Genomic DNA, 19,856 nt, shown 5'->3' with positions numbered 1-19,856 from the left:
TGAATTGAATTTCAGTGTCTGGTGTCAGACAATTGCTATCTGGTGTCAGACAACTGCTTGATGGCTGTAGGGGAAATTTTCCCACATGTTGGAATTGCATATACAAACCTTAATACTCAAATTCCAGCCAGGCCTCAAGTGCCATTCTTTTTTTCCCCAAGTGCCATTCTTCTATAGCTCCTGCATCAATGACAGCTCCAAAACCCCTCTGGTTGGGAGGGCAAGACAAAGGGGTGGGGAACTCAGGAAACCAATTAACTTGAAGGCTTACCTTCAAGTACCATTTATTCTCTAGCACATTCTCTGAATAGAGTGATAACAAAACTGATGCTCAGATGTTTGAAGGACTTCCTCAAGATCTCAGACCTTTTTAAAATTATCATAAAATTAAGAAAATCACAAGCACAAGGCACTGAATCAACAAGATATAGATACAGACTGTACTATAGATGTGCAGTGGGTTGCCCACCTCAGTATTCTTGCCTGAGGATACCAAGGACAGGAGTCATGGGGTTTCAAAGAGTCAGACATGACTGAGTGACTAAGCACACAGATGTGGAAGATACTACAGATGCTGAAGAACTTATTAAAGAATGTGAAGAAATAAATAATATGGGAAAACGTCCGAATAAACTATCACTTGTTGGAACTGAGACATTCACTGATTCAAATGCTCAGTTATTACAAATTATGTAAGTGAAATGTTTCACCACCACTGGATTTAGTCAATGTCAGAAAGAAAGTCCTGTTTATTCCACTGAATGAAGCTGTTCTGCCTGGTAATATTAGGAAGAATTCCAAAAATTAAGGCATGATATAGCAATGGTACTGTCTACTATTCAAAAAATGAAAAGATAAAAGTTAAAACAGTGATCGGATATACAGAAACAGATACTGGAATCTCTTAATTAACTCAACAATGAAACATCACATAGTGACATATTTTTCTGAGTTGAGAAAATTTAATAAGCTGAAAACATTTAATAAAAAAGAATATAAAGAAAAACTCTTAATTACCTTGCGTGAGTTTCTAGAAGACCATTTTCTTATAATTGATAGAAGATTGAAAAAGACAAGAGAAAAATCAAGTAAATAACCTAACTTTACACCTCAAGCAAATATAAAAAGAAGAAATGAAGAACCCCAGGGTTAGTAGAAGGAAAGAAATTATAAAAATTTGGGCAGAAGTAAATGAAAAAGAAACAAAGGAAACTATAGCAAAAATCAACAAAACTAAAAGCTGGCTCTTTGAGTATATAAAAAAACAGACAAACCATTAGCCAGACTCATCAAGAAAAAAAGGCAGAAGAACAAAATCAACAAAATTAGAAATGTAAATGGAGAAATCACAACAGACAACACAGAAAAACAAAGGATCATAAGAGACTATTATCAGCAACTATATGCCAATAAAATGGACAACTTGGAAGAAATGGACGAATTCTTAGAAGAGTATAAGTTTCCAAAACTGAACCAGGATGAAACAGAAAATCTTAATAGACCCATCACAAGCATGGAAATTGAAACTGTAATCAAAAATCTTCCAGCAAACAAAAGCCCAGGTCCAGACGGCTTCACAGCTGAATTCTACCAAAAATTTAGAGAAGAGCTAACACCTATCCTACTCAAATTCTTCCAGAAAAGTTCAGAGGAAGGTAAACTGCCAAACACATTCTATGAGGCCACCATCACCCTAATACCAAAATCAGACAAAGATGCCACAAAAAAGAAAACTACAGGCCAATATCACTGATGAACATAGATGCAAAAATCCTTGACAAAATTCTAGCAAACAGAATCCAACAACATATTGAAAACATCATACATCATGACCAAGTGGGCTTTATCTCAGGGATGCAAGGATTCTTGAACATCTGCAAATCAATCAACATAATATACCACATTAACATGAAAAATAAAAACCATATGATTATCTCAATAGATACAGAGAAAGCCTTTGACAAAATTCAACATCCATTTAGGATAAAAACCTTCCAGAAAGCAGGCATAGAAGGAACATACCTCAACATAATAAAAGCCATATATGATAAACCCACAACAAACATTATCCTCAATGGTGAAAAATTGAAAGCATTTCCCCTAAAGTCAGAAACAAGACAAGGCTGCCCACTCTCACCACCACTATTCAACACAGTTTTGGAAATTTTAGCCACAGCCATCAGAGCAGAAAAAGAAATAACAGGAATCCAGATTGGAAAAGAAGAAGTAAAACTCTCATTGTTTGCAGATGACATGATACTGTACATAGAAAACCCTAAAGACACCGCCAGAAAATAACTAGAGCTAATCAATGACTATAGTAAATTTGCAGGATATAAAATTAACACATAGAAATCCCTTACATTCCTATACACTAACAATGAGAAAATAGAGAAATTAAGGAAACAATTCCATTCACCATTGCAATGAAAAGAATAAAATATTTAGGAATATATCTAAAGAAACAAAAGACCTATATATCGAACACTATAAAACACTGGTGAAAGAAGTCAAAGAGGACACAAATAGATGGAGAAATATACCATGTTCATGGATCAGAAGAATCAATATAGTGAAAATGAGTATATACCCAAAGCAAACCACAGATTCAATGCAATCCCTATCAAGCTACCAATGGTACTTTTCACAGAACTAGAACAAATAATTCCACAATTTATATGGAAATACAAAAAATCTGGAATAGCCAAAGCAATCTTGAGAAAGAAGAATGGAACTGGAGGAATCAACCTGCCTGACTTCAGGCTCTACCAGAAAGCTACGGTCATTAAGACAGTATGGTACTGGCACAAAGACAGAAATATAGATCAATGGAACAAAATAGAGAGCCCAGAGATAAATCCACACACCTATGGACACCTTATCTTTGACACAGGAAGGAAGAATATACAATGGAGAAAAGACAATCTCTTTAACAAGTGGTGCTGGGAAAACTGGTTAACCACTTGTAAAAGAATGAAACTAGAACACTTTCTAACACCAAACACAAAAATAAACTCAAAATGAATTAAAGATCTAAACATAAGACCACAAACTATAAAACTCCTAGAGGAAAACATAGGCAAAACACTCTCCGACATAAATCACAACAGGATCCTCTATGACCCACCTCCCAGAGTAATGGAAATAAAAGCAAAAATAAACAAATGGGACCTAATTAAACTTAAAAGCTCTTGCACAACGAAGGAAACTATATGCAAGGTGGAAAGACAGCCTTCAGAATGGGAGAAAGTAATAGCAAATGAAGCAACTGACAAAGAATTAATCTCAAAAATACACAAGCAACTCCTGCAGCTCAATTCCAGAAAAATAAACAACCAATCAAAAAATGGGCCAAAGAACTAAACAGACATTTGTCCTAAGAAGACACACAGATGGCTAACAAACACATGAAAAGATGCTCAACATTACTCATTATCAGAGAAATGCAAATCAAAACCACAATGAGGTACCATCTCATGCCAGTCAGAGTGGCTGCTATCAAAAAGTCTACAAACAATAAATGCTGGAGAGGGTGTGCAGAAAAGGGAACCCTCTTACACTGTTGGTGGGAATGCAAACTAGTACAGCCACTATGGAGAACAGTGTGGAGACTCCTTAAACAACTGGAAATAGAACTGCCATATGACCCAGAAATCCCACTGCTGGGCATACACTGAGGAAACCAGAATTGAGAGACATGTATACACCAATGTTCATTGCAGAACTGTTTACAATAGCCAGGACATGGAAGCAACCTAGATATCCACTGACAGACAAATGTATAAGAAAGCTGTGGTACATATACACAATGGAGTATTACTCAGCTATTAAAAAGAATGCATTTGAATCAATCCTAATGAGGTGGATGAAACTGGAGCCTATTATACAGAGTGAGGTAAGTCAGAAAGAAAAACACCAATACAGTATATTAGCACATACATATGGAATTTAGAAAGATGGTAACAATGACCCTATATGTGAGACAGCAAAAGAGACACAGATGTAAAGAACAGACTGTTGGACTCTGTGGGAGAAGGCGAGGGTGGGATGATTTGAGAGAATAGCACTGAAACATGCATATTACCATATGTGAAACAGATCACCAGTCCAGGTTCAATGCATGAGACAAGGTGCTCAGGACTTTGCACCGAGATGACCCTGAGGGATGGGATGGGGAGGGAGTTAGGAGTGGGGTTCAGGATGGGGAACACATTTACACCCGCTGATTTCATGTCAATGTATGGCAAAAACCACTACAATATTGTCAAGTAATTAGCCTCTAATTAAAATAAATAAGTTCCATTCAGTTCAGTCACTCAGTCATGTCTGACTCTTTGCGATCCCATGAACTGCAGCATGCCAGGCCTCCCTGTCCATCACCAATTCCCAGAGCCCACCCAAACCCATGTCCATCGAGTTGGTGATGCCATCCAGCCATTTCATCCTCTGTCGTCCACTTCTCCTCCTGCCCCTAATCCCTCCCAGCATCAGGGTCTTTTGACCTGAGTCAGTTCTTTGCATCAGGTGGCCAAAGTACTGGAGTTTCAGCTTCAACATCAATCCTTCCAATGAACACCCAGGACTGATATCCTTTAGGATGGACTGGTTGGATCTCCTTGCAGTCCAAGGGCCTCTCAAGAGTCTTCTCCAACACCACAGTTCAAAAGCATCAGTTCTTTGGTGCTCAGCTTTTTTTATAGTCCAACTCTCACATCCATACATGACCACTGGAAAAACCATAGCCTTGACTAGACAGAACTTTGTTGACAAAGTAATGTCTCTGCTTTTTAATATGCTGTCTAGGTTGGTAATAACTTTCTTTCCAAGGAGTAAGCGTCTTTTAATTTCATAGCTGCAATCACTATCTGCAGTGGTTTTGGAACCCAGAAAAAAAATTGAAAAAGAGAAACATTGTCCATTCATGCCTCCTTTGTCATATATTAATTGACCATAAGTGCCTGGGTTTATTTCTGGGCTCTCTATTCTGTTCCATTGAACTATGCATTGGTTTTTGTGCCAGTACCACACTGTTTTGATTACTGTAGCTTCATAGTATAGGATGAAGTCAGGGAACTTGATTCCTCCAGCTCTGTTCTTTCTCAATATTGTTTTGGTTACTTGGGGTCTTTTGTGTTTCTATATATATTTTAAAATTATTGGGAGGAGGAGCTAAGATGGTGGAGGAATAGGATGGGGAGACCACTTTATCCCCTACAAATTCATCAAAAGAACATTTAAACGCCGAGTAAATTCCACAAAACAACTTCTGAATTCTGGCAGAGGACATCAGGCACCCAGAAAAGCAGCCCATTCTCTTCGAAAGGAGGTAGGAAAAAATATAAAAGACAAAAAAAGAGGCAAAAGAGGGAGGGACGGAGCTCCGTCCTGGGAAGGGAGTCTTAAAAAGAGAGAAGTTTCCAAACACTAGGAAACACTCTCACTGCTGAATCTGTGCCAAGCCTTGGAAGCACAGAGGGCAACATAACAGGGAGGAAAAATAAGTAAAGAATTAAAACCCACAGATTATGAGCCCAATGGTAACTCCCCCAGTGGAGAAGCAGCGCAGACACCCGCACCTGCCACTAGCAAGTGGGGGCTGGGCAGGGAGGCACGCAGCAGGCTGCATCGCTCAGAGTAAGGATCTGGCCTGAATGCCCTGAGCACTATCTGAGTGAACTAATTTGGGCTAGCAAACCAGATTGTGGGATATCTACCACGTGAAAAGCCAGCCCTAACTTAAGACACCACCAGGCCCGCACACGGAACAAAAGACTGAACAGAGATAGCCGGCTGCAGACCATCCCCCTCCGGTGACAGGCAGTCAGATCCGGAAGGGGGCAATCGCAGCCCCAGAGAGACATTATCTACAAACTGTAAGCAGGCTTCTTTGCTAACTAAGACTTCTTGGGGTTCTGGACTGTCAACATCCGCCTGAGAAGGTGTGCTGGTTGTATACCCAGAAAACCGAGTGGCGGGGAGGCAATAAGTTGCAGCAACCATGCTCACCAAACACCTCATCACCTGAGCTGCTCGGACCTGGGAAGGGCACAAAACGCAGGCCCAATCGAGTCTGCACCTCTGAGGACTACCTGAGTGCCGGAACCTGAGCTGCTTAGACCTGGGAGGTGCAGGCACCACAGGGCCGGCCTCGGATGGTTCCCGGCGGAGCAACCTAGAGCCTGAGCAGAGCGGGCAGGGACGCTACACGCGCCGTGAGTGGGGGCAGGCCCAGTGTGAATGAGGCACTGCGAGCACACGCCAGTGTTGTTTGTTTGCAGCGTCCCTCCCTCCCCACAGGGCGACTGAACAAGTGAGCCTAAAAAAAAAAAAAAGCGGAAATCAGACACTGAAGAGACCAGCAAACAGAAGAAGCTATAACAGAGGGAAGTGACAGGCAATAGATTAAAACCCTGTCGTTAGTACCGACTACATAGGAAGTGACCTATAGATCTTGAGAAATATAAGTCGGACCAAGGAACTAGCCAAAAATGAACTGACCCCACAATACCCACAACACCAGAGAAAGACCTAGATATATTTTAACTATTTTTATGATCATTCTTTCTTTTTTTTTTTTAATTTTTAAAAAAAATTTTAAGTCCTCTATTACTCCTTTAATTTTCACTTTTATAACCTACTATTACTTTGCAAAAAAAAAAAAAAAGACCCTATTTTTTTAAAAAAGCAAACTTCATATATATATTTTTTATAATTTTTGTGACCTTGTTTTTTTTTCTTTTTCTCTTTCTTTTTTTTCTTCTTCTTTTCTTTAACATTGTATTTTTGAAATTCCAAACTCTACTGTAGCTTTTTAATTTTAGCTTTTTAGTATTTGTTATCAATTTTGTACCTTTTTTTAAAAAAATAATTTTTGAGACTTTTTTTTCTCTCTTTCTCTTCTTCTTTTCTTTAACATTGTATTTCTGAAATTCCAAACTTTACACTAGATTTTTAACTTTTGCTTTTAGGTATTTGTTACCAATTTTGTACCCTTAAGAACCCAATCTTCAATATCTATTTTGTACTTGGGAGCGAGATTACTGGCTTGACTGCTCTCTCACCCTTTGGACTCTCCTTTTTCTCCACCAGGTCACCTGTGTCTCCTCCCTAACCCCTCTCTACTCTACCCAACTCTGTGAATTTCTGTGTGTTCCAGAAGGTCAAGAACACTTAGGGAACTGAGTACTGGCTGGATCTGTCTCTCTCCTTTTCATTCCCCCTTTTTATCCTCCTGGCCACCTCTGTCTCCTTCCTCCCTCTTCTCTTCTCTGTATAACTCCATGAACATCTCTGAGCGGTCCAGTTGTGGAGTGCACATAAGGAAGTGATTACTGGCTAGCCTGCTCTCTCCTCTATGGATTCCACCTCATCTCATTTGGGTCACACCTAACTCCCTCGTCCCTCTTCTCTTCTCCATGTAACGCTGTGGAACTCTCTGGGTGACCCTCATGCTGGAGAAACTTTTCATCTTTAACCTAGATGTTTTATCAATGGTGCTGTATAGAAGGAGAAGTTTTGAGACTACTGTAAAATTAAGACTGATAACTGGAAGCAGGAGGCTTAAGTCCAAACCCTGACTCCAGGGAACTCCTGACTCCAGGGAACATTAATTGACAGGAGCTCATCAAACGCCTCCATACCTACACTGAAACCAAGCACCACACAAGGGCCAACAAGTTCCAGAGCAAGACATACCACGCAAATTCTCCAGCAACACAAGAACACAGCCCTGAGCTCTAATGTACAGGCTGCCCAAAGTTACTCCAAATCCATAGACATCTCATAACTCATTACTGGACACTTCATTGCACTCCAGAGAGAAGAAATCCAGCTCCACCCACCAGAACACTGACACAAGCTTCCCTAACCAAGAAACCTTGACAAGCCACCTGTACAAACCCACACACAGCGAGGAAACGCCACAATAAAGAGAACTCCACAAACTGCCAGAATACAGAAAGGACACCCCAAACTCAGCAATTTAAACAAGATGAAGAGACAGAGGAATACCCAGCAGGCAAAGGAACAGGATAAATGCCCACCAAACCAAACAAAAGAGGAAGAGATAGGGAATCTACCTGATAAAGAATTCCAAATAATGATAGTGAAATTGATCCAAAATCTTGAAATCAAAATGGAATCACAGATAAATAGCCTGGAGACAAGGATTGAGAAGATGCAAGAAAGGTTTAACAAGGACCTAGAAGAAATAAAAAAGAGTCAATTTATAATGAATAATGCAATAAATGAGATCAAAAACACTCTGGAGGCAACAAATAATAGAATAACAGAGGCAGAAGATAGGATTAGTGAATTAGAAGATAGAATGGTAGAAATAAATGAACCAGAGAGGAAAAAAGAAAAACGAATGAAAAGAAATGAGGACAATCTCAGAGACCTCCAGGATAATATTAAATGATACAACATTCGAATCATAGGAGTCCCAGAAGAAGAAGACAAAAAGAAAGACCATGAGAAAATACTTGAGGAGATAATAGTTGAAAACTTCCCTAAAATGGGAAGGAAATAATCACTCAAGTCCAAGAAACCCAGAGAGTCCCAAACAGGATAAACCCAAGGCAAAACACCCCAAGACACATATTAATCAAATTAACAAAGGTCAGACACAAAGAACAAATATTAAAAGCAGCAAGGGAAAAACAACAAATAACACACAAGGGAATTCCCATAAGGATAACAGCTGATCTTTCAATAGAAACTCTTCAAGCCAGGAGGGAATGGCAAGACATACTTAAAATGATGAAAGAAAATAACCTACAGCCCAGATTATTGTACCCAGCAAGGATCTCATTCAAATATGAAGGAGAAATCAAAAGCTTTAAAGACAAGCAAAAGCTGAGAGAATTCAGCACTACCAAAGCAGCTCTCCAACAAATACTAAAGGATATTCTCTAGACAGGAAACACAAAAAGGGTGTATAAATTCGAACCCCAAACAATAAAGTAAATGGCAATGGGATCACACTTATCAATAATTACCTTAAATGTAAATGGGTTGAATGCCTCAACCAAAAGACAAAGACTGGCTGAATGGATACAAAAACAAGACCCCTACATACGTTGTCTACAAGAGACTCACCTCAAAACAGGGGACATATACAGACTGAAAGTGAAGGGCTGGAAAAAGATTTTCCATGCAAATAGGGACCAAAATAAAGCAGGAGTAGCAATACTCATATCAGATAAAAAATAGACTTTAAAACAAAGGCTGTGAAAAGAGACAAAGAAGGTCACTACATAATGATCAAAGGATCAATCCAAGAAGAAGATATAACAATTATAAATATATATGCACCCAACATAGGAGCACCACAATATGTAAGACAAATGCCAACAAGTATGAAAGGATAAATTAACAATAACACAATAATAGTGGGAGACTTTAATACCCCACTCACACCTATGCATAGATCAAGTAAACAGAAAATTAACAAGGAAACACAAACTTTAAACAATACAATAGAACAGTTAGACCTAATTGATATCTATAGAACATTTCATCCCAAAACAATGAATTTCACCTTTTTCTCAAGCGCACACAGAACCTTCTCCAGGATAGATCACATCCTGGGCAATAAATCTAGCCTTGGTAAATTCAAAAAAATTGAAATCATTCCAACCATCTTTTCTGACCACAATGCAGTAAGATTAGATCTCAATTACAGGAGAAAAACTATTTAAAATTCCAACATATGGAGGCTGAACAACACGCTGCTGAATAACCAACAAATCACAGAAGAAATAAAAAAAGAAATCAAAATTTGCATAGAAACAAATGAAAATGAAAACACAACAACCCAAAACCTGTGGGACACTGCAAAAGCAGTCCTAAGGGGAAAGTTCATAGCAATACAGGCATACCTCAAGAAACAAGAAAAAAGTCAAATAAATAACCTAACTCTACACCTAAAGCAACTAGAAAAGGAAGAAATGAAGAACCTCAGGGTTAGTAGAAGGAAATAACTCTTAAAAATTAGGGCAGAAATAAATGCAAAAGAAACAAAAGAGACCATAGCAAAAATCAACAAAGCCAAAAGCTGGTTCTTTGAAAGGATAAATAAAATTGACAAACCATTAGCCAGATTCATCAAGAAACAAAGGGAGAAAAATCAAATCAATAAAATTAGAAATGAAAATGGAGACATCACAACAGACAACACAGAAATTCAAAGGATCATAAGAGACTACTATCAGCAATTATATGCCAATAAAATGGACAACTTGGAAGAAATGGACGAATTCTTAGAAAAGTACAACTTTCCAAAACTTGACCAAGAAGAAATAGAAAATCTTAACAGACCCATCACAAGCACAGAAATTGAAACTGTAATCAGAAATCTTCCAGGAAACAAAAGCCCAGGTCCAGACGGCTTCACAGCTGAATTCTACCAAAAATTTAGAGAAGAGCTAACACCTATCCTACTCAAACTCTTCCAGAAAATTGCACAGGAAGGTAAACTTCCAAACTCATTCTATGAGGCTACCATCACCCTAATACCAAAACCTGACAAAGATGCCACAAAAAAAGAAAACTACAGGCCAATATCACTGATGAACATAAATGCAAAAATCCTTAACAAAATTCTAGCAATCAGAATCCAACAACACATTAAAAAGATCATACACCATGACCAAGTGCACTTTATCCCAGGGATGCTAGGATTCTTCAATATCCGCAAATCAATCAATGTAATACATCACATTAACAAATTGAAAAATAAAACCCATATGATTATCTCAATAGATGCAGAGAAAGCCTTTGACAAAATTCAACATCCATTTAGGATAAAAACTCTCCAGAAAGCAGGAATAGAAGGAACATACATCAACATAATAAAAGCTATATATGACAAACCCACAGCAAACATTATCCTCAATGGTGAAAAATTGAAAGCATTTCCTCTAAAGTCAGGAACAAGACAAGGGTGCCCACTTTCACCATTACTATTCAATATAGCTTTGGAAGTTTCAGCCACAGCAATCAGAGCAGAAAAAGAAATAAAAGGAATCCAAATTGGAAAAGAAGAAGTAAAACTCTCACTGTTTGCAGATGACATGATCCTCTACATTGAAAACCCTAAAGACTCCACCAGAAAATTACTAGAACTAATCAATGACTATAGTAAAGTTGCAGGATATAAAATCAACACACAGAAATCCCTTGCATTCCTATACACTAATAATGAGAAAATAGACAGAGAAATTAAGGAAACAACTCCATTCACCATTGCAACAAAAAGAATAAAATACTTAGGAATATATCTACCTAAAGAAACTAAAGACCTATATATATATAAAACTATAAAACACTGGTGAAAGAAATCAAAGAGGACACTAATAGATGAAGAAATATACCCTGTTCATGGATTGGAAGAATCAATATATTTAAAATGAGTATACTACCCAAAGCAATTTACAGATTCAATGCAATCCCTATCAAGCTACCAACGGTATTCTTCACAGAGCTAGAACAAATAATTTCACAATTTGTATGGAAATACAAAAAACCTCAAATAGCCAAAGCAATCTTGAGAAAGAAGAATGGAACTGGAGGAATCAACCTGTCTGACTTCAGGCTCTACTACAAAGCCACAGTCATCAAGACAGTATGGTACTGGCACAAAGACAGAAATATAGATCAATGGAACAAAATAGAAAGCCCAGAGATAAATCCACGCACATATAGACACCTTATCTTTGACAAAGGAGGCAAGAATATACAAAGGATTAAAGATAATCTCTTTAACAAGTGGTGCTGGGAAAACTGGTCAACCACTTGTAAAAGGATGAAACTAGAACACTTTCTAACACCATACACGAAATTAAACTCAAAATGGATTAAAGATCTTAATGTAAGACCAGAAACTATAAAACTCCTAGAGGAGAACATAGGCAAAACACTCTCCAACATAAATCACAGCAGGATCCTCTACGACCCACCTCCCAGAATATTGGAAATAAAGGCAAAAATAAACAAATGGGACCTAATTAAACTTAAAAGCTTCTGCACAACAAAGGAAATTATAAGCCAGGTGAAAAGACAGCCTTCAGAATAGGAGAAAATAATAGCAAATGAAGCAACTGACAAACAACTAATCTCAAAAATATGCAAGCAACTCCTACAGCTCAATTCCAGAAACATAAATGACCCAATCAAAAAATGGGCCAAAGAACTAAATAGACATTTCTTCAAAGAAGACATACAGATGGCTAACAAACACATGAAAAGATGCTCAACATCACTCATTATCAGAGAAATGCAAATCAAAACCACTATGAGGTACCTTTTCACTCCAGTCAAAATGGTTGCGATCCAAAAGTCTACAAGCAATAAATGCTGGAGAGGGTGTGCAGAAAAGGGAACCCTCTTACACTGTTGGTGGGAATGCAAACTAGTACAGCCACTATGGAGAACAGAGTGGAGATTCCTTTAAAAACTGGAAATAGAACTGCCTTATGACCCAGCAATCCCACTGCTGGGCATATACACTGAGGAAACCAGAATTGAAAGAGACACGTGTACCCCAATGTTCATCGCAGCACTGTTTATAATAGCCAGGACATGGAAGCAACTTAGATGTCCATCAGCAGATGAACGGATAAGAAAGCTTGGTACATATACACAATGGAGTATTACTCAGCCATTAAAAAGAAGACATTTAAATCAGTTCTAATGAGGTGGGTGAAACTGGAGCCTATTATACAGAGTGAAGTAAGCCAGAAAGAAAAACATGAATACAGTATACTAACGCATATATATGGAATTTAGAAAGATGGTAACAATAACCCTGTATACGAGACAGCAAAAGAGACACTGATGTATAGAACAGTCTTTTGGACTCTAGGAGAGGCAGAGGTTGGGATGATTTGGGAGAATGGCATTGAAACATGTAAAATATCATATACGAAATGACTCACCAGTCCAGGTTTGATGCATGATACTGGATGCATGGGGCTGGTGCACTGGGACGACCCAGAGGGATGGTATGGGGAGGGAGGAGGGAGGAGGGTTCAGGATGGGGAACACATGTATACCTGTGGCGGATTCATTTTGATGTATGGCAAACCAATACAATATTGTAAAGTTTAAAAATAAAATTAAATTAAAAAAAGAAAAAAAGAAAAAGAAACATGCTTAGAAGTCCAAAATAAATAAATAAATAAAATTATTTGTTCCAGTTTTGTGAAACATATTTATGGTGTTTTGATAGGGATTTCATTAATATGAATGTGATTTCATTAAAATGGTGTTTTGATAGGGATTTCCTTGGGTAATATGGTCATTTTAAAAATATTAATTCTTCCAGTCCAAGAAGATATATCTTTCCATATATTTGTGTTGTCTTCAATTTCCTTCTTCAGTGTCTTATTCAGTTTTCCAAGTACATGATTTTTGACCCCTTAGATAAAGTTATTATTAAGCATTTTATTCTTTTTGATGTAATGGTAAAAGGATTATTTCCTTGGTTTCTCTGATTAAAATTGGGTGGAAAACCGAAATGTTTTTCCAAAGAATACATGAAGATGGCCAACAGGTACATAAAAAAAATGCTCAACATGGCTTACCATTAGGGAAACACAAGTCAAAAGATAAAATGAGGTATCACTTCACACGTGTCAAAATGGCTATCATCAAAAATAATACAACTAACAAATCTTAGCCAGAATGTTGAAAAAGAAAACCCTCATATAATTCCAGTGAGAAAGCAAATTGATGAAGTAGTATGGAAAACAATTTGGAGATTGTTAAAAATAAAAACCAAAAACTAAAAACAGTGCTAACACATGCTCCAGCAATTCCACTTCTAAGTATACATCCATAGAAAACAAAAACATTAATTCTAAAAGATACATGCACCCCAATGTTCATGGCAGGATTACTTATAACAGTCAAGATATGGAAGCAATATAAGTGTTCATCAATAAATGAATGAATAAAGATGGGTAATATATATGTGTGTGAGTGTATACATACACAAACACACACAATGGAATATTAGTCACAAGAAGAATAAAGTTTGCCATATGCAGCACTATGGATAGACTTAGAGGATATTATGTTAAGTGAAACAAATACAGTGAAAGACAAATACTGTATGTTATCACTTATATGTGCAACCGAAAAATATGATGAATTAGTGAATATAGCAACAACAAAAAAAGCAGCAAACTGATATCCCACATGTCATGGGGCAATGAAGCCCACACACAACTACAGAGGCCGAAAGCTGCAATGAAAATCCCATTTGTCAAAATTAAGAATAAGTCCAGTCAAATAAATATTTTTTAAAGCAGCAGACCCAGAGATATAGAGAATAAACAGTGGTTACCAGTGGGCAGAGTGAAGGGGAGAGAGGTAATGTAGGGGTATGGGATTAAGAAGCACAAACTATCATGTATAACCTACAAGGACATATTGCATAACATGGGGGACATGGCCAAAGTTTAAAACCATAAATAAAGCATAATCTTTAAAAATTGTGAAGCACTATATTGTATACCTGTAACATATATTACACTGTTGCTGTATTATATGGCAACTATGAAGTAAAATGAAGTCGTGTCTTACTCTTTGCAACACCATGGACTAACCCACCAGGCTCCTTTGTCCGTGGAATTCTCCAGGCATGAATACTGGAATAGGTAGCCGTACCCTTTTGCAGGTGATCTTCCCGACCCAGGGATACTGCATTGCACGCAGACTCTTTACCATCTGAGCCACTAGGTACTTGAATAAAAAACAGAGAAAAAAAAAAAAAAAAACATTAAAAAATCAATGGCATAATTGATAGCACTAACATGAAATGTTGGCAATTCATATAAAAAGATTATTAGATGTCCCACATGATCCATATGTCAAAATTAGTGATTACCTTTGGCCACCTTATAACAAGCTAAGACATCTAGAAGATTCAGCCCCACTAAGATTAGAATTCTTCCATCAGTAAAAAGATGGCCTTTATTCACATAGTACTTAAAGAATCCTGTTTGTTATGAAGAAATAATAGAAACACTGAGGACTACTTGAATAAAGAACATGAAATCAACACACTTAGTCTATCTTTTATTAATCTTAAAATGATATATGCTGTAACCATATTAATTTTAATATGATTCTTTCAATTCAGTGCTTTGTTGTTTTAAACTGTATGAACAAGAATGAAAGTAAAAATATTATAGACCTAATCATTGCAAAACTTTGAATGTACCTTACTTTATGCAATATTCTTTTAAAATTCTTTGTTGCTTTATGATATTGCTAATGCAATATTTTCCATTTAAGTTTTATGACAGTTTCTTTTAAATATTTTGATTCCATTTGATGCCTAGGTCATTTCTATAGAAATTATAATGGACAGACCATTTTATTTGAAGATGGTTCTAAAATTAAAGTAATATCTAATGTTAAAGATAGCAAAATTTTTAAGTATTTGTCAAATCTTTTTCATGTATACTGCCTTAAGGTTTGTTTAAAAAAAATAGAATATAAAACACTAAAGGATAAAGTTAGCATGAAAACTATGGATAAATTTAGCATGAAAACTATTTTAATGTGTATTATATACCAAGTGACATTATATATTAAACTACTCTGATTCTGTTATCAACAAAATTGTGTTCATAGTTCACTTGCTCAGTCTTGTCCGACCTTTGGGACTCCATGGACTGCAGCATGCCAGGCCTCCCTGTCCATCACCAACTGCCAGATTCTACCCAAACCCATGTCCATTGAGTCAGTGATGGAATCCAGCCATTTTATCCTCTGTCATCCCCTTCTCCTCCTGTCTTCAATCTTTCCCAGCATCAGGGTCTTTTCAAATGAGTCAGCTCTTTGCATCAGGTGGCCAAAGTATTGGAGCTTCAGCTTTAACATCAGTCCTTCCAATGAACACCCAGTACTGATTTCCTTTAGAATGGACTGGTTGGATCTCCTTGCAGTCCAAGGGACTCTCAAGAGTCTTCTGCAACACCACAGTTCAAAAACATCAATTCTTAGGTGCTCAGCTTTCTTTACAGTCCAACTCACATCCATACATGATTACTGGAAAAACCATAGCCTTGACTAGACAGACCTTTATTGACAAAGTAATGTCTCTGCTTTTTAATATGTTGTCTGCTGCTGCTGCTGCTACTAAGTCGCTTCAGTAGTGTCCAACTCTGTGCGACCCCATAGACGGCAGCCCACCAGGCTCCCCCGTCCCTGGGATTCCCCAGGCAAGAACACTGGAGTGGGTTGCCATTTCCTTCTCCAATATGTTGTCTAGGTTGGTCATAATTTTCCTTCCAAGGAGTAAGTGTCTTTTAATTTCATGTGTTCATAAACTTGTATTAATCTTCTCTGGCTTTTCTGTAAATAAAACTCTCTAATTTAAAAAGAAAAACAGAGACTTCCCTGGTGGTCCATTGGTTAAAACTTCCAGCTCTTAATGCAGGGGGCCAGATGTGATCCCTGGTCGGGGAGCTAGATCCCACATACCACAACTAAGAGCCCACATGCAGCAAGGAAGAGCCAACAGGCCACTAACACCTGGCACAGCCAAATAAATAAATAAGGAAGAACAAAAACAGGGACTTTCCTGGTGGCACAGTGGTTAAGACTCAGTGCTTTTACTGCAGGGGACTGGGTTTGATCCCCAGTCAGAGAACTAAGATCCTGTAAACCATGCAGCACAGCCAAATAAACAAGCAAACAAAAAACAAAACTAAGCAACAAAGTGGAAGCAAAACTAATTGTGAAGATCCTGGTAATCATGGCAAGCATGACAGCTTGATTGGATCTATAGTCCTGAATTAGATCTGTAACAAGAAAAAAACAAAAACTATAAAGGAAATTACTGAGACCACTGAAGTAATTGGAATATAGACTGTAGATTAAAGAATTGCATAAATATTAAATTTCCTGAATTAACAACTGTATTATCACAACCTAAATGTACATCCTGTTCTTAAGAAGTATATATGGTATAATGTTTGCAACCTTCTCTCAGATTGGTCAGAAGAAACAAAACCATTTACATATAGTGGAAACGGCCAACACAATACACAAGTGCTCAGTCGTGTCCGACTCTTTGCAACCACATAGACTGTGAGCCAAATTCACAAGATGGTGGAGTAGAAGGATATGCACTCATCTTCTCCTGTGAGAACTCCAAAGTTGCAACTCATGGCTGAACAACTATCAACAGGAGAATGTTGGATCCCACCAAAAATGATACCCCACATCCAAGGGCAAAGGAGAAGCCCCAAAAGATGATAGGAGTGGCCAAATCATGTTTAGAATCAAATCCCATAACTGCCAGAGACTCTGGTGGGGTGGGGGAGATAAAACAAAACATCGGGTGCTCCAGGATCCAGAGGCCCGACAGAGACTGAGCCAGACTCACCTTTGAGTGTTTGAATGTCTCCTGTGGAGGCATGGATCAGCAGTGGCCTGCCACAGGGACAGGGGCTTTTCCTGCAGCAGAACTGGGTCACCCTGTATAACCCACCATAGAGCTGCTGAGCAGATGGCCCACAAACTGCAGAACAATTATATAAAAGAAATTCTCACACTTTTAAGAAAGTTTTAGGACCCATAACAGATTTCCCAATCTGTGGATCTGGCAAAGGGACTGAGAACACCCAGGGAATTTGACTTTAGAGGCCAGTGGGATTTGATTACAGAACTTCCACAGAACTGGGGAAATGTACTCTTGGAGGGAACAAACAAAACCTTGTGCACACCAGGAACCAGGAGAAAGGAGCAGTGAGACCACAAGAGATGAATTCAGAATTTGTAGGTGCAGCCTCAGGCCAAACAACAGGGAGGGAATACAGTCCCGCCTATCAACAAAATATTGGATTAAAAATTTACTGAGCATGGCCCAACAGTGGAAACAGTGATGAACTTTATTTTGGGGGGCTCGCAAATCATGGCAGATGGTGACTGCATCCATGAAATTAAAAGAGGCTTGCTTCTTGGAAGAAAAGCTATGACTAACCTAGACAGCTTATTAAAAACAGAGACATTGCTTTGCCAACAGAGGTCCATCTAGTCAAAGCTATGGTTTTTTCAGTAGTCATGTATGGATGTGTTAGTTGGACTATAAAGAAACATGAGCGCCAAAGAATTGATGCTTTTGAACTGTGGTATTGGAGAAGACTCTTGAGAGTCCCTTGGACAGCAAGGAGATCCAACCAGTTTATCCTAAAGGAAATCAGTCCTGAATATTCTTTGGAAGGACTGATGCTGAAGCTGAAACTCCAATACTTTGGCCACCTGATGTGAAGAACTGACTCATTTGAAAAGACCTGATGTTGGGAAAGATTGAAGGTGGGAGGAGAAGGGGACGACAGAGGATGAGATGCTTGGATGGCATCACCGACTCAATGGAAATGAGTTTTAGTAAACTCCAGGCACTGGTGATGGATGGGGAGGCCTGGCGTGCTGTAGTCCCATGGGGTCACAAAGAGTCAGACACGATTGAGTAACTGAACTGAATTGAGCATGGTTCTGCCCATCAGAACAAGACCCAGTTTCCCCTTAGTCTTTCCCATCAGGAAGTTTCCATAAGTCTCTTATCCTTATCCATAAGAGGCTAGACAAAATGAAAGCCATAATCACAGAAAACTAATCAAACTGATTGCACTAACTCAATGAAATTATGAGCCATGCCATGTTGGGTCTCCCAAGATGGATGGGTCATGACAGTTCTGGAAAAAAAAGTGGTCCACTGGAGAAGGGAATGGCAAACCAGCTCCATATTCTTGCCTTGAGACCCCCATGAACAGTATGAAAAGGCAAAAAGATACAACTTTGAAAGACAAAATCTTCAGGTCAGTAGGGACCCAATATGCTACTGGAGAAGAGTAGAGAAATAACTCTAGAAAGATGAAGAGGCAGAGTCAAACTGAAAACAACACCCAGTTGTGGATGTGACTAGTGATGAAAGTAAAATCCGATGCTGTAAAGAACAATATGACATAGGAATCTGGAATGTTAGGTCCATGAATCAAGGTAAACTGGATGGGGTCACAGAAGAGATGGCAAGAGTAAACATTGACCTTTTAGGCATCACTATACTAAAATGGACTGGAACGGGCAAATTTAATTCAGATGACCATTATATCTACTACTGTGGGCAAGAATCCCTTAGAAGAAATGGAGTAGCCCTCATAGTCAATAAAAGAATCTGAAATGCAGTACTAGGGTGCAATCTCAAAAATGACAGTATGATCTCTGTTATTTTCCAAGGCAAACCATTCAATATGACAGTAATCCAAGGCTATGCCCCAACCAGTAATACTGAAGAATCTGAAGTTGAATAGTTCTATGAACACCTACAAGACCTTTTAGAACTAACACCCCCAAAAGATGTGTTTTCATTATATATGATTGGAATGCAAAAGTGGGAAGTCAAGAAATACCTGGAGTAATGGAAAAATTTGGCCTTGGAGTACAGAATGAAGCAGGGCAAAGGCTAACAGAGTTTTGCCAAGAGAACGCACTGGTCATAGCAAACACCCTCTTCCAATAACACAAGAGAAGACTTGACACATGGACATCACCAGATGGTCAACACCAAAATCAGATTGATTATATTCTTTGCAGCCAGATGGAGAAGCTCTATACAGTCAGCAAAAACAGGACCCAGAGCCGACTGTAGCTCAGATCATGAACTCCTTATTGCTAAATTCAGACTTCAATTGAAAGTAGGGAAAACCACTAGACCATTTAGGTATGACCTAAATCAAACCCCTTGTGATTATACAGTGGAAGTGACAAATAGAATTAAAGGGATTAGATCTGATAGAGTACCTGAAGAACTATGGATGGAGGTTCATGACATTGGACAG

At 38.3% G+C, this 19,856-nt stretch overlaps 1 pseudogene; it reads left to right on the top strand.

Moving 5' to 3' along the window:
• Window positions 1-15,179, top strand: part of LOC112443247 (centromere protein K-like) — a 29,765-nt pseudogene extending 14,586 nt beyond the window's left edge.
• The last annotated feature ends 4,677 nt before the right edge of the window (window positions 15,180-19,856 follow it).

This window comes from Bos taurus, chromosome 21 (assembly GCF_002263795.3).
Source record: "Bos taurus isolate L1 Dominette 01449 registration number 42190680 breed Hereford chromosome 21, ARS-UCD2.0, whole genome shotgun sequence".
In the NCBI taxonomy this organism is placed as follows: domain Eukaryota; kingdom Metazoa; phylum Chordata; class Mammalia; order Artiodactyla; family Bovidae; genus Bos; species Bos taurus.
Note: the sequence above shows the minus strand (reverse complement) of the source record. Positions and strands in the feature narration are given on the sequence as shown.